Genomic DNA, 22393 nt, shown 5'->3' on the forward strand with positions numbered 1-22393 from the left:
TCACTCATTACTCCTCCATAAGGGGCCCGGCATGGAGCCCCTCCTTTCAGTTCTACTCCTTCAGAGACTGATCTTATTCTCTTCCCAAAAGTCACACCCTCCTCCATCTCATTTACAATGCACATACACACACATACACACAGACACCCTTCATCCTTCCTTGGAGATAAGTCTTGCGTTTCACTTTAAAGCTCTCGTCACAGGGATATTTTTATGCTGGGTCACACCTCTCTCAAGGTGGACAGATTTCTGAAGGTCTGAAACAGCATTGCTCATATCTATCTTGAGGCTCTCTTTTTGCTCTTTTGTCTCCTCTTTCTCCACTTCTCAACTCCTCCACCCACCATGACCTCTTTCTTCTCATCCATTAAGTAATATTTTATTGCCATAACTCCATTAGTGTTGGTCATGGTGGTTTAGTATTCCTAAAGCTTTCCATTTTATATCACTTTGCAGTCATCATTGTCTTAATTTTCAAAAACTGGGTCAATGAATTTCCCAATTTATTGTGAAATGCTCAAAAAGGGATGGTGGCTCAATCCAGGGTCACTCAGAGGCTTAGGGGCATCTGTTAAATGGGAAATTCTGACAGCCTGCTTTTTGTTTACTGGAGGTTGACTGAATATAGTGTAGATATTGTCTCTTTCTTTTCATCTGGCTATTTGTAATCACTCAACAAGATGGCTTCATTGTAACAGCAACAACAGCACGCAGGAACACAGCTCTGAGATAATTACAAGCAAATGGATACCTGAAGGATATAGTAAGACTTCATCACCAGGAGCTAACTTCCTCGGAATGCTCTGAGACAAGGGTTAATGTGAAAGCCTTGCCAGCCAAGGACAGCTTAGGATGGCAGCCAGAGAAATAAATACCTACCTGCAGTCCCTCACTGCCCAAGTGAGCACTGCTTTATCAAAAGCTGAATGTGTGGTTCATGTTTCATTACCTGGGTTGGGAAGAGTGTAAATTTGGAGGCCATATATTACAATTTTCCCCTGTCTTGAACCGTTAACAGCATACCTCTGGCTTGAGCTGCAGCCTTGAAAATCTATGAGCTCTTTTCTACTTCGTTGGAGCATCGAAAATGTGCTGGCCCAAGAGTTGGAGCAAAGGCAATTTTGGAAATAGCCACACTTTGTTGTGCCATTCTGCAGAGATCCTCCTAAGTCTGTATCGGAGGGAGAATTTTGCATACACTGCCCTGCTCACCATAACTTGATTTGTGTTCTGTGTCTCTTCCTTATAGTTGATGAATTGCCCTGTAATTGAAATTGCCTTGGGTTTTCACTTTGTTCACTATAAATTGTATAATTCAGGCATTTTTAAATTTGCTGACAGATTCACCATCAAACAAAATGGCTCACTCTTTAAAGCTAAGCCTGCATTGTAGGACCAGGGATTCTAAAGCATTTGTGTGTTTAGGACTTCAGCCAATCTGAGAAGTAACCTTGTGTGTGTGTGTGTGTGTGTGTGTGTGTGTGAGGAAGATTGGCCCTGAGCTAACATCTGTTGCCAGTCTTCCTCTTTTTGTTTGAGGAAAATTGTCCCCGAGCTAACATCTGTGCCAATCTTCCCCTATTTTATATGTGGGACGCTGCTATAGCATGGCTTGACGAGCGGTGTGCGGATCCGTGCCCAGGATCCAAAACCAGAAACCCTGGGCCACTGAAGCAGAGTGTGTGAACTTAACCACCATGCCACCAGGCCAGCCCCGAGAAGTAACCATTTTTAAGACTTGTTAATGCTTTCATCCTAATATAGTGCCTTCTATCTTTTCCCAAAAGCTGTCTGTTATTGGCTGAATTGTGTCTCCCCTAAATTCATATGGTGAAGCCCTAACCCCAGCACCTCAGAATGTGACTGTATTTGGAGAGAGGGCCTTTGAAGAGAAGACTAAATTAAAATGAGGCTGTTTTGGTGTCCACACCCAAATCTGACTGGTATCCTTATAAGAAGAAGAAATTTGGACACACAAAAAGATTCCAGTGATGTGCGTGCATAGAGAAGAGACCATGTGAGCACACAGCAAGAAGGTGGGCATCTGCAAACCAAGGAGAGAGACCTCGGAAGAAACCAAACTTTCCAATGCCTTGATCTTGGACTTCTAGCCTCGAGAATTATGAGAAAATAAATTTCTCTTACTTAAGCCACCCAGTCTGTATATTTTATTATGGCAGCCTTAGCAAACTAACACACTACCTAAAAACCAAGGTCTGATTAAAACTTAACTAGATTAAAAACCTAAAATTTTGTTATGGGAATGATCTGCACATCTAGAAATGGTTTAAAATAAACTTTCCCAGTAGAGTGTCAGTTATTCCTGATGGGCTGACTTTGCTATGTATACTTTTTATTCATTCAAATAGCAAACTTTAATTCAGAACTTACTGTGAATCTTAGGCACTAAGAGTGATTCAAATTTGTAATAAAATGTATGACACATTGAAATGACTATAAAGTAAGGAAACATAAAGTACTCTGTGAGTAGTACAAAACAAGCAAAGTAGAAGTTCAGAGTAGTGAGAAACAATTTCTGGCAGGGTCAATTTGGAATGTGATATTTGCCATAGCAGAAGTGAAGTTGGAAAGGAAGAAAGACGGTAGGCCTAAGTAGACCGAATAGCAGGAAGGGCATCTTGGCAGGAATGTAAGATTCACAGAGTATCAGTTACCAAAGATAACAGTGGAAACGTGGGTCATTGGTAACAGATTAGGGAGGGTCTTGAATTCCAGATTTAGATGTGTAAATTAACCCACATGATCACACGCATACTCTTAGCAAATTGGGAGCCAATGAGATTTATGAGCATGAAACATAGGTAGCTATGAGCCCTGCCTTCCTAGTAGAGCAACCTGGTTCTATTCTCAGCCCTACCTTGACCTAGCTTTACGGCTGTGGTTAGTGTTACTTAACCTCTTAGGTCTCAATTTCCCCTTTTGTAAAAAGTGTAGATAATAATACTAACCACCTCATAGAGTAGTTGTTAGAAATATGTATGTTTAGCTTTTACTTGGTGCCTGGCCCAAAGCAAGCACTCAAATTTAACTTTTATGATGATGATAAGGATGATTTAAATTTTCCTTTCAGGAAGAGTAATCTTGAAGTGACATTATTAAGGAGTACAAGGGCTTTTTTATTTAGTAAAATCTCTAAACCATTCTAGATATTTTTTCTTTTAATTTTTATTTTTCTTAACATTAAATATTTTTTCCTTTGAAAATAAGGGAAAAAAAGAGATAGGAAGCCTAATGACTTGGTTCACCAAATAAATAGACTAGAAATGTGCAAAAATGAAAAATAATGTCTCTACAATTCTAAATATTCAAACAAAAACAATATTTTTTTCTTTTTTTGGTCAGGAATCCAGGTTGGGCATAATCACAACATCAAACAAAGAGATATTTGAAATTTAGGCAATCTAAACCGTATTTGCAAAATTTTGTTTTGTTTATTTTGTTTATTTTCTTTTGTTTTAATTAGTTCCTTGAGTGCAGAGCCAGGGTACAGAGTGAGGAGAATTTGGAACAGGCAGAAAGTGGATTAACCTTTCTGTAATCTCATAGAAGCCATTGTTCTCAGATTCAAACGAAATTCCAGGCTGGGGTGCATGTCACCCTTCAAAAGATGATTTGACCACTTCCTGAGCTTGCCTTTATTGCCCTTTATTTTTTTTGGCCTCTTCGTTTGGCAGACCCTGGTGATGGGGCCATGAATTTCCCTTGTCACAAGTCCAATGGCAAAGTGGAGCCTGAGAGGTCTCTGGCTCAAGATTTCAGCGCTTTCTCTCCCGGGAAAAATTTTGGAGACAGCACATCCTCTCATGACTGAGGCTGTTATTTATTAAAGCAGAGATGAATTGATGGATTCAGCAGCAGTGGACCAAAGTGGAGCTCTGCCACAGGATGCTTCAGACCCTGTCAGATGTGTGCTGCCATTAGACAGCTGTAAGGCAACCCTTGACCTGAGAGCTCTGCCAGGGTAATTAGTGTTGCAAATGAGTCAAGCTCACCAAGGCATATGCTCAAATCAAAAATAGCACCTTCAGTCACTACCCTAGTGTTATGAGATCGTGACTGCTGTTAGAGTGTGCTCAATGCATTCTTAAAGGGTTAACAAAGCAATAACAAAGAAGCTAGCAACTGTCTCCCCAACCCCCCACTTCCCCACCCAAGATGATTTCCCAAACCCATTTAAAATAGAGATGGATTCAAGTGAGTCTTCTCTACCACAGCCTGATCTTTGGCTGTATAAGATTACTTTTCAACAATATAAGATGCATAAGTGCCTTTTCATCGTATGAAGAAAGCATGCCCACTGGCAAATGAATCATATTATAAAAATTGATTGTATCCCAAAAGGGAAAAATGTTATTGAAGATCCAATGGCCTGGGATGATACACCATTGATCATTGTAAGAAATACTTCCAGAAACTGTTTTTAATCTTTCCGCCAGAGCATTAGCAATTATTCTTTAGCCCATGGTGAGTAATGACTTGAGTTTCCCAGCTTCTCAATCGATAAAACATTTACCCTACCGCTACAAATGTGCTCTTCGCTTAGACAAGCAGAATTTTTCTTCCAATTACTCTTTTTTTAGTGTGACCTCATAAAATATTTTAAAACATATTTCAAGGCTTTTTTTTTAAAAAAAAGAAAAAGAACAATACTCTTCCACATGCTTATTTTTTCCCCTCTCTCTTCTTTCTTTTGAGAAATAAGTCATGAAGATTTCTTAGTTATTGGGATAGCTAAGACTGCTTTTTTATCATCTCTTTCAAACTTCAGTCATGGTTTGAGTCCAGTCAACTGCTACATTTTGGGGTTAGCCGATTATAAAACATCCCTCTTCCCACTTTGCCTGAACAAAGGTGATTGTCTGAATTACTTTGAAAACCACCACCAACAAAATAACACTCCGAAGGAGGCTGAGCGCCTCCTCCACTTTCTCTGCATGGCTCATAAAACTATAGCACTGGGTAATGGAGAGCAGCCATAAAACACACAGTTATCAGGGTAACAAACAGCTGTGCAGAAAATTAGAGATCAACACAAATGTCCAGAAATGCCCTCTGACGACTGAAAAGTTAAAGTTCCAGCAAGTTCTCCCTTCCAAAGAATTCATGCTGTATTTCCATTTGAAATTACCATCTTGACTCAAGCAAAAGTGCTCACTATTATTTCTTATCACAATTGCTTTCTGTCTAGAACAAAATCTACTTGGGCTTATTTATTAAACTGAGGTTCTTGCACAAAGGAATTTGCAACTCCTAAAAGAAGACTGATTCTTGAGGGTTTTTGCAGGAAGGTTTGGTTTATAATCACAAATTTTTTTTCATTAGGTTTAGAAAATTGAATCCAGCACCAACTAGGTGCATTCTTAATTCTTTCTCCAACTAAGGGTGACTTTAAACAGTGTGTACCTGCACTGCATAGACAAGGTAGGAAAGAGTAGGTTTTCATCTGTTGTCACAGGTTTACCATGCTGCTGGGAAGTGGGTAAGAACTCAGAGCTCCATTGGCTTCACGAGCCCAATTGTAGAAGAGGACCCCAGGTGCTTTTGACTCTAAAGTGGAAAAGGAATTATTGGGGTATACATCTTGTCAGCATTAACCTGTGGCATATGAGGCAACAGAGGAAACTGTAGACTTTTAAGTTGCTATTCTTCTTATCAGATTTTGCTCAGAAGTTCTATTTTATAAATCAGGCACAGCTGACTGAAGTAAATAATTATAAAAATATGCATCACTTACATTACCTACATCACCTACATTACTCATCCATGTTAGGTCTGTGGTAGAATGATCACATCAAGCCAATAATGACAACTCTCAGGTTAAAGAGTCAGGACCAATTGTATTGAAAAATGCCCAGTGGAGGGGCCGGCCTGGTGGTGTAGTGGTTAAGTTCTCGCACTCTGTTTCAGCAGCCCAGGGTTTGCAGGTTTGGATCCCGGGTGTTGACTGACGCACCGCTTGTCAAGCCATGTTGTGGTGGCGTCCCATATAAAGTAGAGGAAGATGGGCATGGATCTTAGCCCAGGGCCAGTCTTCCTCAGCAAAAAGAGGATTGGCAATGAATGTTAGCTCAGGGCTAATCTTCCTCACAAAAATAAAAAAAGAAAGAAAGAAGAGAAAAATGCCCAGTGCAAATATAGATTTCAAGTTTCCCAGCACATATTTGATCAAACCTGGCATCACTGGGTTTGATTATTTTGTGGTGACTCTTCTTACTTTCTTTATTCCATTCATTCATTCAACAAACAATACAATTACCTGCAAGTACTAGGTGTTTTATTCTACCCCTGCCCACTTGGAACTCATTGTCTAGTAGGAAAGAGAGCATGTAAAGCACATTAATGACTTATAACTTGGTAATCATATGATTGACACACTGGAACAGACAGAACAAACAATGCTGTCTGGGAAGACTCATGGCGAATGTGGTATCTGGACTGGGTCTTGAAGGGCAAGCAGGATTTTGGTCAATGTAAGGATATGGAGTCAAGAGCCACGAGGCAATAAATTCAAAAGCACATTTTTCCTGAGAGATTAAAGAGCTGCCTCTGATTAGTCCACTGTCTTCTCTTAGCGGTGTCCTGAATGCAGCGTCTAGTGCTGAGTGTCTAGGAGTGCCACTGACCTAGGCCTCATATTCACAAAAATGTCAGATTTCAACTTCTGACTTAATCACTAAATAATGCTACATTTAATAGGATTAAACCATTTTCATAACCCTGATATATTTTTTTCTTGTTATACCTGAAGCCCCAGAAATAGAAGTGATCTTGTACTTTCTTTGACCCATGTTTTCAGAAGATGTCTTTCCAAACTGCATGTTTTTTGTCTATCCTCTAACTGCTCCAACATCCCTCTTCCTCACCCCATAATGTTTCTTTACTCTTCATTGTTTGTACCTAAAGAAATTGTTAAAGAAAAGACTAGGGCAAGAAGAAAGTGCATTGGCAGCTAATGGGGATATATTTTTTTTTAATTGGGAAAGCGCTCCTCCATTCTAAACCTTTGACACAAAGGATAGTGGTGAAGATCAAATGGGGTGGTGTCCTTGAAGCATTACGCACTCCATAAAGCACAATATCGACATAGGGATTATCGTACTGTAACAAATATTCTGAAGAAAATGAATGCCCAGGTTGGTGATGTTCTTCCCTTAAAGGCTTGCCTGCTATTGTATAGACACAATCTTCATTCCTTACACTAAATCAGCATCCTGTGCCGTGACTTTTCTTGCATCCCCCTAGGAATGCTGTATTTTAAAACTACTATTATACCATGTCACGTAGCTGCAGACCCCTGGCTGCTTCCCTTTCTCTACCTGGAAGGTTAATCAAACGTAAGCATTTCCTCATTCTGTAGCAGGCCTCCTGGGGGCATACAATTTGGGATTAGTGACTGACCCTGCTGTTCATTCTGACAGCACACACTCCAGAGTGCATTCTCCTTTTAATAAGCAGAGCTGGTAGGAGAAAAGGCAAGAGTCATTAAGTAAAAGTTAGCTGAGGATTGAAACACAGCCCCCTCTGATTCTAAGAAGCTCTTCTGAAAGGAAACCTTTTGTCCCCAGCAACCATGTGACAGTATCTCTAGGGATTTCATGATAATTTGTCTTGAGCTTTAGCAAAATGAAATCCTATTGCAGCGGTTGGGTCACATATATTTTCTTGGTCACTTACCTATTATTATATTTCTGGCATCGTGGAAGAGTTGAGTTTAGGAGAAGGAGAACAGCTTATGCAACGAGCTTTTCTGTGGAGTCCCATGACACACTCGAAATGTGGAGCTTAAGCATAACAGCCTCGCGGGCGGTTGTCAGTGATTCGTATTTGAAACCTTCCTCGTTGGGCTTCAGGTACAAGTGAAAAGTAGTCCTGTGAGAGCTCCTTTTCCTTCTCTATATTCCGTTCCCCGCTTTCTTGCCCCAGTGCCACGGGTCACCATTTCCCCTCCCTCTTGCAGTCTTGGGTTCTGGGCTGCTTGATCTTATTGTGGAAACGATATGAATGGACATTGTGGACGTGTATGGGTACAAGGTTGGGTGCCTAGAGTTTATTTTTTAAGCTTCTTGCTCCTCAAGGGGTCTCACTCTGTAGCTATTAAGGTATTTTTTCTTACATTTTTTTTTTTGCAGGTTAATTTTAATTCATCAGAGTGATTAATTTTATCACAAGAAATTAATGTGGGAAAATTGCTTTATGTACAGTGTGAGTTAAAGACAATATTTCCAAAGAATTCAATTTAGTCATGATCAATTGCTAGAGGTGTAGACAAATTCTGATCTCAGGGCAGGTGGCTGGGATACGGAGGGCAGGGCTGCCATGTATGTTTGTGAGGTTTGTACACTGAACAACTTCAGGGCATCCTCTAGAGTTGTGCAGTGTGCTAACTGCACAGATGTATAAGGTATCCTTGGGTAGTGGATCTATACCCTTGTTTGGTGGGAAAAGAAGCACATAAAAGGTAAACCCTTTGGCTACTTTCTCTACATGTTTCATGGTCTTTCTGTCATACTGCTTCATCTAACATCTTTTCTTCATAATGTAAAGACTACCATTATAACATATTACAGTAGAGAAATAATTGGAAAAGTGTCAATTTGATAAATGTGCTTTGAGGTAATGTGGTAGTCAGAATCTCCAAAGATGTCCACACCCTAATCCTTGGAACCTCTGTATATGTTTCCTCACAGAGAAAATGTGATTAAGTTAAAGACCTTGAGATGGGGAGATTTAGCTGGATTGTCTGAGTCTGGGCGGGTCTAATTTAATCACATGGGTCCTTAAAAGCAGGGAACTTCTCCCAGCTGTGGTCAGAGAGAGATGTAATGACAGAAGAAGAGTCAGAGAGACGCAGTATTGCTGGCTTTGAAGATGGAGGAAAGGGCCTTGAGCCAAGGAATGCAGGCAACTTCTAGGAGCTGGAAAAGGCAAGGCAACAGATTCTTCCCTGGAGCCTCCAGGAGAAAGGCAGCCCTGTTGATGTCTTGATTTTAGCCCAGTGAGGCCCCTTGTCAGACTTCTAGCCTGCAGAACTATAAGACAATTAAATATGTGTTGTTTTAAGCCACTGGTTTCGTGGCAATTTGTAACAGCAACAATAGGAAGCTAACACAGATAGCTAACCCTCCCTCTTTTTCTGCCCTCTCATCCCTCTCCTGGCCCTCCATACATTCCTGCCAATGATTAACTTAGTTAACATGTCTGCAACAAGAAAGAGAAGGGCTTAGAGCAGGGGTCAGTAAACTGTAGGGGCCAGACAGTAAATTCTACCATTGTAGCGGGAAAGCAGCCTTAGACATTATGTAAATAAATGGATGTGGCTTTGTTTCAATAAAGCTTTATTTACAAACACAAGAGGTTCACCAATGGGCAATAAGTAGTTCACCAGTCTCTGGTGTAGAGCCTTGCTGCTCAAAACGTTGTCCCCAGACCAACAGCATCCCCTGAGATCTTGTTAGAAATGCAGACTCTCAGGCCTCACTCCAGACCTACTGAATCAGAATCTGCATTTTAACAAGACCCCACATGACTCATATGTGTGCTCAAGCTGAAGAAGCATTGCTTCAGAATATTTAGCATTCTAGGGATGAAGCAGAATTACCAGACCCAATATTATTATTAGCATCCTGTTTCCGGGTGCAGAGCACCTCTTACAGAAGGAAGATGCAAGACTTCAGAGCATTTGTTAGGCATCTACTATGTGCGGGGCACTTTCACATATGTTATTCTGTTTAATCCTCATAATAACTCTTCATGTCAGTTTTCCCAGTCATTAGAGATGTGAAAACGGAAGCTTTCCCAGGCTCTGTGATGAGTGAGAGCAGGATCCAAAGCTCAGCTGCTTGGACTCTAAAACTCAAGCTTTTTCTGGCTCTTTCCAGACCATAGTGAAGAGTCTGTTTTCCAGACCTCGTTTGATACTTACAACAAAAGTAATTTTTGGCTTTAAAAATTCCAAAAATATGTGAGTTCTAGCCAAAAATGACATCACTGGAACTCTGGATATGTATAGTGCACTTCATCTTGTATTTATAAAAATTTTTCAAGATAGTGCACATTTTTTTGGTGGCTCTCATCGTGAACTGAAAGATTCCTGGATGACATTCTGTTGGACAGACTTGACCATTTAATTAGCACCAGCAAAGTAGGAACTCTTGTGGCCTATGATTTTGAGGTTAACTATAGTAAGTTGTTATTTTTGATTTATCAAACATTCCCATAGCTGAACTTCTGGGCACAGTTACCAAATGGAGATGCATTTAATTAATTCTCAGCCACTTCAGTCTCAGCTCTGTACCTCTCCAGCCAACCTCTTCACATCCATCAAAGGACTGTCTGATGGAACAGATGGCCTTAGCACACAGCCCTGATGGACAGTGTTAGGGAAAAAGAGTGGGGAAAGGATTTCCAAACTATGCACTTCCCGTGGAAACACTAGAAACAACACGATCTTCAGATCTAAATTCCACAAACTTAGAGACTACTGATCCTTCTAAGCTGCCGGCACAATAAGCAAAAGATGATATTGGAGGTGCCCAGGATATAGAAACTCAGTTATACTCAAGCAGAAAAATGGAAGCCAGGTTTAAGTTTGATGAGGACTATGAAGACTGGATTCTCACATAAAATGAAAGACTTTTGCAGCTTCCACTGCCCTGTAGAAGGACTCTTTCCTTTCTGGCTGATGCTGCAAGTTGGAAAATACTAGCTGGCCTATAGCGTGGCTTCCAGCAAATGGGACTATTTATAAGAGCAAGTTAAAGAAGACCCATTCCTGCTCCAGGGGGCAGGATTCTGCCTACTCTTTGTCATTAATGTCCCCTGTAGTCACCTAACCTTCAGTAACTGAAGGACTTACAGAACTGGGCCACCTCAAGCTCCTTGCTCTGGTCTTTTCCTTTTCTAGATTCACTGGGTGCCTCCCACCTTGCCAAAGCAAGTCAAGCTTCTTTACTGGGCAGATGGCTACTTTCTGTTAAAGAGCAAGCTCGCTGAGGACCAGGATGTTGGAACTCAAATTCTGGTCTCTAGATGGCAGTCTAGTCCTGCTAAATTTGACTACTCTTCAATCCTGGGTAAATTGCTGAAGCCACAGTTAAAAATAAAACCTGAGCAAAGAAAATCCATGGAGAGGGCATAATAAGATTCAGATATTAATTTTTGGCTGCTGGCAAATAAATGATTGGGTTTGAGCACCAGGTTGAAAAAAAACATGTATCTATGAACATGCTAAAAATGCTGTTTGGCAGTCCTAATTCAACTGTGCAAAATTCAAAAGTGATAAATGTTGTCAGCTCTACCATGGAAAGAGCAGCTTAAATACAGAGAAGTGTCTGAAACAGTGTTCTACACCAGAAAGACAAGAACCTGGCCATCACCAAATCACTGAGACCTCTTTACACATTGCCTATTTATACAGAAATCATTTCGTCAATAAATTCTGGGTAGTTAGCTTGATAAAGAACATTCTCAATTCATTGAAAAAAATTTCACCAAGAAGGAATGGCCATTGGCATTAGTCATGAATAAAACTTTTGACTAATTCATCTTTCAAATAGTTGTTCTGACCTTGTGTAGATGGAGCTGATGAGTTCAGTGCTGAGTTTGAGCTGGGGCTTAGCTGAGTATTATAGAATTTTGATCTGGAAGAGACTTAGGAGTAGTCATTTATATTCAACCTTCTTACTGTACAGATAGCAGAGCCAAGACTCACACACCATCCAAAGCCCTAGGATGTGGCTCCCAGGTGACGCCAAGTGGAGATTTGAACTTGGGACAGAATCTGGTCTTACATGCTTATTTTATTTCCAGTCATATGTAACTATTATGTTTCTTGAGTGCAAATAGTAATAATGTATACAAACACTGTTTTCATTTATTCTATTCATTTAAACTATGCTTCTGAGATTTTAAAAATATAGATGCGAGTAAGTGCTCTGTGTCTGTAAGAGCTCTGACAGAAACCCATGCGGTGCCTTAGCAAAGGCAATGGAACAAGGAGACCTGAATGCATTGGATAACTTTCCTGTGGGATGCTGGACTATCTCTCTGTCTCAATATTCTCACCTGTAAAACGGTAATAATAAGGTCATTCCTGCCTACTTTATAAGATTGTTGTGAGGATCAAATTACATGAGATATGAGGGGAGTAAATGCACTTTGTAGAGAGCTATAGAGTATAGCTACAAAGATTATAGTTATTGACATCCCAAATAAGACACTGAACCACAAAATAAAGCATGGTAAAAAATACACACTATATTTTTATTCTTTATAAAAATTGGCTAAGTGAAAGAAGTCAGACACAAAAGGTCACATATTGTATTATTCCATTTATATGAAATATCCAGAATAGGTAAATCCATAGAGGTAGAAAGCAGATTGCTGGTTGCCAGGGGCTGAGGTAGGGAGATGAGGAGTGACTGCTTAGTGGGTAGGGGTTTCCTTTTGGAGTGATGAAAATGTTTGAGAGTTAAATAAAGATTGTGGTTGCTCAACACTGTGAGTGCACTAAATGTCTCTGAATTTTTCACTTTAAAATGATTAATTTGATGCGATATGAGTAAAATAATCATAAGACTTGGGTATTGGGGGTGGGAGGTGAGGGAGGGATTGTGCCAGCGGGTTTGTCCAGATGATTTTGTAAATGAAATCTCAGACTAATAGGCTCCTTTATAAAAACACATTTGTAAAGTTTACTTTCAGTCGCTGTTAGTGTTTGTTGATCTCCGTGAAACTAAGCCCAGCAAATTCTGTCCACGCTAAACCATTGGGTAGTTTCCAAAGATAACATGTTCAGTTGCTTAGACAAATGCCCTTTGGCCTCTGGGGTCCTCTGATCCTACTAACCAGTTGCTATCAGAGCCGTTTGAGACAAGAGATTTGGGGAGGAAAACATGGTGTCATTAGGTCTCTTCAGCCTAGTCTTGACAATTTACCGCTGCTAGAAATTACACTTCTGCTTGAAATGGTTTCAGATGCTGACATTTTTTTCCCCCATAGTTGGCAAATCTTGACTTTTGTGTGTTTAACTTTCCTCAGTGGACTCTCCTCTGAGCTTCAAAGAGAATTGTTGTTTCATGGTTTCAATTTTCTCACTGTAGGACATCACCTTCTGATCTTTGGAAGGGTGCTGCTTCTATTCCAAACCTATGGAGTATTTTCAAAGGCTGTCAATTAATATCAAGAGGACTTTTTGCCTTCATTTACAGTACAAATAAGAAGCGATTAGTCAAGTTATCAACATGTTTCTATTTGTACGTGCATCATTAATGAAGTATTACATACATGATTTGAGGTGCAAAATTTCAAAGAATGGCTTCTCTGATATTTTCCATGAATTCTCTGACACACTGGGAAAAAATTAAGGTAAAGAAAAACAAAAAAACTAGAATCTACCTTACATCTGATATCATAGGATGACAGAATCTGAGCACTGCAATGAACTTTCTATGTCTTCTTCCAACTATCACATGGCATTTGATGATAGCTCACCAAGTCCCTATCAGATTATGGTCTGCCCTAAGCTTGATGGGGACTATTTGAACATTAGCAAATTCTTCCCTAAATTGAGCCAAATTTTATCACTTTGTAGCTTCTATTACCTAATCTTGGGTGTATCACATGGAAACATTTAGGATAAGTCAAATTCATCTTCCATGTGATGGATTTTAAATCACAAGAAGCAGCTAAATGTTTTTCCTTTTATTTTAAGCTAAATATAAACAGTTCTTTCAACTGACTCTTATGTGCAAAGCTTAAAATTCCATTGTTGTCTTGTCATTATCCTCTGTATACTTATGTTTACTCATGTCCCTGTGAGAATTTGGTACCTGAACCAAATACAATGTATCAGGTGGATCTAAAGCAGGCAGAGGAGAGACCATAACCATGACCATCTTTCTAGACCATAGGCTTTTATGAATGAACCAAATTAACATTAAATGTACAATATGATTGTGTCTCGGTCTTTGTATTGGTTATGGGGGAATTTTAATTATAGAGTGTAACTGGCAAGTGAAGTTGGGAGATTTAGAGACATTTCAACAATAACAATCCACAAAGTGAAAGAATATTAGGAGAGAGGAGAAGAGAATTTACATTAACTGAGCTCCTGCTCTGCACTTGCTAATGTGGCTGGCGTTTTGTACATTTTCTTGTTTAAGATTTACTTGTCCCTCACACTTGAGCTCAAAGAGCACCTCCTCTGTGAAACCTCTCTTATTTCCTCTTCTTTTCTATGTTCTCATAATACCTCATACAGGCCTCTGTTATGGAGCTGATCATCCACATATAATTATTGTTTATATGCCCACTTTCCCCACCCGACTACAAGCTCCTTTACAGCACTTGGTGTATAACTTGGTTTTTGTGTGTGTTGAATAAATTAATCAATGTTAGCCTTTCATTAGTACATCCCAAGTGGCTATAAATTAAGAGGATGGACCATGTTATCAAGTAGAATTCCCTTAGCCAGGCCTTAGAAGACCACAACTTTAAAAAGTGTGGTTTCACTAACATATTAATTAACTACTCTCATTAAAATCATGAAACTTCTTATTAGGTAACTCTAAAGATAATTTGTCCCAAATTATATTTTAACTTCTTTTTTTTATGTCTTAATTTAGTTCAATTGTTATACTTCTACTGAGTTCAAAATTAGACTCCAAATCTAACATTGTATATTTTTTCCCCTTGAGCATGCACCTAATGATAGCAAAAAAAAAAAAAAAAAGATTTTTTGCAGTTTAGCATTTCAGCATAGGATCTGCTGTACAGAAAAGAACAATTGTATGTATGTGTTCAAATTAGCACATTCCATTTTGTTAAATGATTAGTTCCCATTATGTATCCATCATTAGAATATTTATTGGTGGAAAATAGCAAGGTGATTGAAATCACAGGTCTTGAAAACTGTGTAAAGCACACAAACAAGTCAACCAACCTAAATGCATGGTGTTCTGTTAAATGAAACTCATAACCGATGAGAGTGCTGTTTTTTCACTGCTACAAGAAGCTGACTTTGCCATTTGGGACACACACAGCTTCCATCTAAAGTGGTTCCCAAACTCCGCACAGATCTCTATAGTAAAATCTGTAATCACACAATTGTGTCCACGTGGATGAAAATATCATCTGGCAAGAAGTGGAGTTTGGGGAAATAACTTGTAGAAAATGATAACTCTTGATGTCTTAAGATAGACTATCCTACTCAGTGCAGTAGGACATCAGTGGCTTAATGGGATCCAAAGACTGGACCAGACTGAGTCTCCTTGTCTCTGGAAGCCTGTCCTACTTTGACGTCCATTCCTGGAAACTTCAGGCTGATACAAGTCTTTAGACTTGGGTCTATCAAATGACCTTCCACGTGGGAATTGACATGCCAGGCACCAGGTGCCCTCCATCTGATGGAATATGTCTGTGGCAGTGTTGTGTTCCCTCTGGGAATTGCTTCTTTCCGAGGGAAAAGATTCTGAGGTAATGTTATCTGGAAAAACTTCATAGAAGCTTTTCAGTGAGGGTTTTCACTGTATCGCTAATTTAATCTGTTTATATTTCACTTCTAAAAACTACCTGAGACCTCTAATGTTTGCAAAACTCTTATGTGACACAAGGAAAAAAACATAAAAATTCTGGAAACTAAAATGCTCTCAATTCAGTTTTCATGGCATCTTATTCTGAAAGCAGAGCTGTAAAACATATACATTTAAATCTTTAGAAAACATTAGGATTTTCCTATGTGGTGAGCAGGTTTGTTCGCTGGGATGCCCTGCTGTCAGAAAATCCAGAGGATCCAAACTGGTTCAAGTGAAGTTCAAACCTTAAAAATAAAGAAATAATTAAAGATTGACCCAACATCTGCTTTTTTCCATCCTTTCCTTCCCCCAACTCTTTCTTCTTTTGTTTCACCACCTTTCACAGCCAAATGATGGTTTGAGAAAATAAATACTTACAGACTTGTTCTTATCTAGTGAAAAAATAACAGCTGATCTTGAAATAAAGTGAATTTCTAGAGGCTGTGTCCTCCTCTGTCAAAGAGATGTCTTGGCTTCCGAAAAGAGCCAACGGTGGTTAGGTGTAGTTTGACGTGTTGGGGAGACTAGGGCATTACATCAAATGAAAATATTGAACACATATGCAAAATAATAGGCAAATCCATATTCCTCGCATTGGCCCACCAGCAATGCGTTCCTATCACTGCCTCATCTTGAAGCAGGCCGGTGTGGCTGTAATAGACCCGTGCATCTGCTTAACATCAACAGAAAACAAACAGAAGTGCTGTCGTCTCTTCCAGTTTCAAATAGAGACAGTTAATCCAGAAGTGGCAAGCTCATAAGTGCTTTCTTGCGGGGAGAAATCCTGAAGGAGTCTCTTTCTCCAGGAGCAGCTGGGACGAGACTTTAAAGTATGGACACCGCCCCACCCCCACTCGCTCACCCTGTCCGTTTATTTTGGACATGCTACAGTAAAGCCTCCCGGAGACGCCCGCTCATGTTTCGTGGTGGAGCAAACACAGCTTCCGTTTGTTTGGTGATGTTCCTCCTGACCGCTGACCCTTGGATTTGCACTGCCCTTCAAAAGAAAGGGGCTCTGTGGGGCAACTTGTATGTGTTTACCAGAGTGTGTCAATGCTTGTTTCTGACCAGAAACCCACTCTGTTTGGATAATGGGGCTTCTCTTGAGTAAACCTGACCACAGGCGGTGGAGGGTGCAGGTATGCGTCTCCGGGACCTGGAAGAGACAAGTAAAGAGGCCTCCTGAGTCCATCGGCCTTTCTGGGACAATCCTGGGAAACTACTTATTTACACAGCTTCCCAGGCTTGCTGTGGGAATGCCTGGAATGTCAGGAAGAATGTTTTTATCTGTACCAAGTTGGGTTATAAAGTGAGAAGTGGTTATGTCAGCTAAGGCTGTGCTCTCCCAACCTCCACCCCAGAGCACTTGCTTAGCCTTCTGAGCGTGCAGAATCAAGATTCCCAGTCTTCTATGCTTCCACGGTGAATGGTGAACACAGCAGCCTTAATCTCCTGCGAGACTCATGTGAGTCACTTGTCTTCCAGAATAAGCCTGCCTACCTGCCTCAAGGAAAGGGCACCTGCTGGGTGCCGTGGGTATGCGTAATGCAGAGCAGCTCCTGCTTCTATCTCCCACCCTTCTGTGCTCTGGATCACCTTAAGTTCAAGCCTGATAAAAAATAAGAAACCAAGGGAAATAAAATTGACAATGATAATAACTGTTAATATATGAACAGGCTATCTTACACCTCTGGCTTGCAGTATGGAGAGAAGGTGAAACAACAACGCTAAATAAAACAGCAGGGTAGAGGGAAAACCTGAAGAAGCTATTGTTTTGCAGTGAATTTTAGAACCAGGAAATTGCTAATGTGATTAGCAATAGAACCTAATTCCATTCTCTAGGCTGGTACAGAAAAGTGCAAGGTCTGAAAAGCACACCAGATCTACCTTTAAGTTTCTTATTCTGTCCAGGTAAGCCCTCATTATGTGGAGGGTATGTTAATACTGTACCCACACAGCAGGTATAGAAAGCTGAGATGCAGAAGGAAAATAAGCCCGAATTATGCCAACTTAGTATGATGGTATGTTAATACCGTACCCTCAAATCAGGTATAGCAGCTAAGAGGGAGAGGAAAATAGCCTGAATTAAGCCACATCAGTATGGAGACCCTTTCATTGCTATCTCTGTATTTATGTATTTTATATCTAAAAATGCAGGGGGAAATACCATGCATTTTTCATGGTGCTTCAGAGATTGCTGTAGCCACAGCTTTACCTGAAGCTAAATAAGCAAACATCCTAATTTCCCATTTTTTTCAGCTCAAATACAGTGGTTACTTCAGAGGGCACTGAGAAGGAGGGCAGGTATATTTGCATTATGCCTGTGGATCCGTTGCCAAGCACACCATCTTGTTGCTAACACAAGAGCCAGCTTTGCCTGGTAGCACAGACATCAAAGCCCACCCTCCATGGAAAAGCAGTCCTAAATTTGGAAGACGCCTTTTATAATTTCCAACCATTTCATTATGGCATTAAGTTGCATTAATTGCTTCATAGCTGTGTGGATACAGGGTTATATTCATTGACTTAAGTTGACAACTTCCTTTTTGCTAAAGCTAGTTAGGAAAAAGCACTTCAAATGGGTTTCTAATGATCTCATAAACACTGTGTTTCTCCTGATTGCTAAGTAGCTTCCTTTCCTTTCTTCTCCTTTTAATTCTCAGCTTCCAGTTCCTCTTCATTATGGTTATGAACAGCTGAACTTAGGCTCTGAAGTGCTATTTTCTCAGTCTTCTCAGAAATATGATAACTTTATCAGCGACGATGGACAGAAGGATGGATTGCCACCGAGCTAGAGGGAGCCAGAAACGACTTGGATTCCAACTAAAATTGAAGCACTTCTTTTTGAACCAATGGTAAGAAACTTTCTTAGTAAACATATGGATGATGCCGTGACCCAGAAGTGGTGAAAACAAAATTACTTGAATACTTCAAGTTTTTCATTTACCGAATATTGATTGTAAACCAGAAGGAAATTCAAAGCTATATGTGCATAGGGAAGGCATGGATTTGAAAGTCAATAAATCTGGTTTTTTAAATCCCTGAACGCTAAATTGAATTGATTACATCAATAATATGATCGATTGGGTAGAACTCTGCTATTAAGACTGTTTGATGCCGTGGGGTGGGCGTACTATTTGACCCAAATGGCAGATGAGTCGTGGCCACGTAATAACACAGCCTCCTTGTACTGCTCTATCTAAGCTATCACCAATGCTGAGAAGTAGAGGCCATAAACCACCAAGTACTACATACGCCCTTGCAATTCTTTGTTCCAGATCAATTCAGGCAGAGAAGATGCCCTGGATTAGAGGTCTGCTCACCAAACTAAATTAGCAGGACCATGAGAGGTGAAAAACATGGCCACTTTAAGACCCGTATTTTTTATTCTTCTTTGCAAATACAAGTAAAAATGCAATCAGTCTAAAGAGGAATGGCCTTCACGTTATTAAAGGTGTTTCCCATGTATCTTTGTAAGAAGTTATGTTTCTAAAAATACACACCTTCTGCCAACTTTCTATGATATTTACACAGAATCTACTGAGGATTAAACGTTTTCCAAGAACTGAGCATTTCCTGTCAGAGTTTTAGACAATCCCTCCTAACAGCTGTGGACAGAAACCCAGCTACTGCTGTGATGAATGACCTCCAGTGCTTGGAACCTAAAGAGCAAACAAACATTTACTCCACCAAGAAACACAGTCCTAGAGAGAACATGAACTTTGCCATGTTTTACCTTCTCATAACAATTTACTGGAGCTTAATTTGGTAGCCACCCAACCACTAGCTGTTCTAGAAAAAATAAGTATATTTGTAATCCAGCCAGCACTTCCCAGGACTTAAAACACACACATACGTAAAATACTATTGGATGCTAATAAAAGAGCGGAGAGATAAGTTTAAATTTAAAATTATGTACTTATTTTTTCCCCCCCTGAATGTTTGTTTTACCTTTCAGGTCACTGGTTTCCATAAATTCCCTGCGTCTTAACAGTATAGAGGATATTTTTAAACATAGCTCTTATGCTGGAGTGTACATTAAATATTTGTTCAGCTGATTAAAACAGTTCTACATTTATTTAATGTTTGAACAGTAAACAGTTTATTGAAAACTGAAATGTCTTTTTATACATACACGTACACTCACACAGACACACCTCTCAGAAGAGGGGCTTCTATTACTAGGTTTCTCAACTTATACTACTGAGTATAAACAGCCCCAGGATAAACCCCATTTTCAGATGGTTATCTCCAGGGAGAGCTGGGGCTTGGCGGGGCTGGTACAGGTCTAGCATGCGCAGAAGCAGGGGTACTGGGGTGGTGAGTGGCTTAAAACCAGAAGAGTTTCATGTTGACAGAAACATTTAGCTTAGAGGAAAAAATACATGGTTTCAGATATTAAAGACAGCTCAGGCACACTTCACTAGTAGCGTTCTCTGCCCTTTACTCTGGTTTGTTAAAACAGAAGATATTTTGACCTCAGATAAACTGGGAAAGGTTGAGATTACTTTGAAGAATGACAAACAAATGGAAGATAAACCTTGCAATAGAGCCTTTGCTTTGTCATCTCTGGAGCCTGAGTGAACCAGGAAGGAAATAGTCCCACTGTTTATGTTAGCCTCGGCAATCACCCGTCACAAGGAGTTTGTGTATATTACCCCATTAATTCTCACCATATCTCTGGTTAAGAAGGTATGTGTATACACTCAGGACATTCTGTTATCCAGCATGGTGCTGGGCCATGTACTGGTTAAATAAGTCTAGTTGCTTTTACCATATATAAGTTACCAACTTTGAGGGTTAGAATGCAATGTTCTAACAACTATACTGAACATAATTTAATCTTCCCTGGTTACTCATTGAGTATTTTAATGTCATGTGACACTTCGGAGTCTAAACTCTGAACAATATTATTGTAACATAACATTTACAAGTACATAGTCTCATGTACTTGAGTACATGAGACTCTCCTTTTAGAAATAGACAAACACGTGTATCAGGATAATCATTGATTTATTATGTGAGAGCACATTAAAAAAAGAGCTGTAACTGAGCTAGAAGCCAGTTAATGGGGGAGTAGTTAAAGTATGTGGCAAAAATAAAGTGGAATATTATGTAGTGTTTAAAAGGAATGAGGTGGATGAGTGTGGACAGACATAAAGGCATTCTAGGACACATTTTTATGAAAAAAAGCAAGTTGTAAAATGTTGTGTCTGGTAAATGCAACTTTTGCTAAAAAGAAGATACACATCCATATGCTCACATGTTCACAGAGGCATGGGAAATTTCTGGAAAGATAAACAAGAAATTGTTAACAATGGTTACATGTAGAGAGTGAACATGTGGCAGGATGGAACTTGAACTTTTTTCCTTATGGTATCTGAGCTGTTGGACTTGTCATTTGCAACTCACAAAATATATAAAACATAACTCATAAAATTATAAAAATATATAATTAAATTTATAATCTTATAAATTTAAAAAAACACTTCAGAAATAATGTTAATCGGGGGCTGGCCCAGTGGTGTAGTGGTTAAATTTGTGTGCTCTGCCCCGGCGGCCCCGGGGTTTGCAGGTTTGGAGCCCAGGCGCAGATCTATGCACCACCCATCAAGCCATGCTGTGGTAGGCATCCCACATATAAAAAAGTAGAGGAAGATGGGCATGGATGTTAGCCCATATCCAGTCTTCCTCAGCAAAAAGAGGAGGATTGGCAACAGATGTTAACTCAGGGCTAATCTTCCTCACAAAAAAAATAAAATAAAATAATGTTAATCAACAAGAATTGACTTCACATACTGAGTAAGCACTTCTCTTTAAAAACAAGTTAAGAGGGGAAGCGGGGAGGGAGGAGGGTGAAAGGGATAATTCGGTACATGTGTGTGGTGATGGGTTGTAATTAGTATTTTGGTGGTGAACATGATGTAGTCCATGCAGAAATAGAAGTACAATGATGTACACCTGAAATTTTTACAATGTTATAAACCAATGTTACTGCAATAAACAAAAAATTAAAAAAAAAAATTTAAGTTGTCCAAAATATAGTATTAAATTTTAAAAAGTGAGTTGGAGAACACTGTGTATAAACCAGAGGTTCCCAAATTTTCTCAGCTCACGATGCCTTTAATGTCTTACTAAATTTTTTGCAGTCCCCATAGGCCAAAATAAATGCCTAGTGGTTCCATTTATTAAGCAGGTAAGAAAAGTCAAAACCACATCTTCTTGTGGTATATATACACAATGGAATACTACTCAGCCATAAGAAACGATGAAATCCAGCCATTTGTGACAACATGGATGGACATTGAGTGTATAATGCAAAGTGAAATAAGTCAGAGGGAGAAGGTCAAATACCGCATGATTTCCTTCATTAAGTAGTAGATAATAACAACAATAAACAAACACATAGGTACAGAGATTGGATTGGTGGTTACCAGAGGGGAAGGGTGGAGGGAGGAGGGCAAAAGGGATAATTTGGCACGTGTGTGGTGATGGGTTGTAATTAGTATTTGGGTGGTGAACATGATGTAATCTATGCAGAAATAGAAGTATAATGATGTACACCTGAAATTTATACAATGTTATAAACCAACGTTACTGCAATAAACAAAAAATTAAAAAAAATAAAAAAATAAAAAAAATAAAAATAAAAACAAGTTAAGTTTCAAGTCCATTTGTATGTGAGTCCAAAGTGACATTCTGCAGGTGACTGATGTGTACAGATTGTCAAGGCAGATAGCCTGTAGGAACTCTAAATATAGATTTTGTTTTCTTTGGAGTAATCTTAAAATTTTTAAACA

Source organism: Diceros bicornis, chromosome 22 (assembly GCF_020826845.1).
Source record: "Diceros bicornis minor isolate mBicDic1 chromosome 22, mDicBic1.mat.cur, whole genome shotgun sequence".
NCBI classification, from domain to species: Eukaryota; Metazoa; Chordata; class Mammalia; order Perissodactyla; family Rhinocerotidae; genus Diceros; species Diceros bicornis.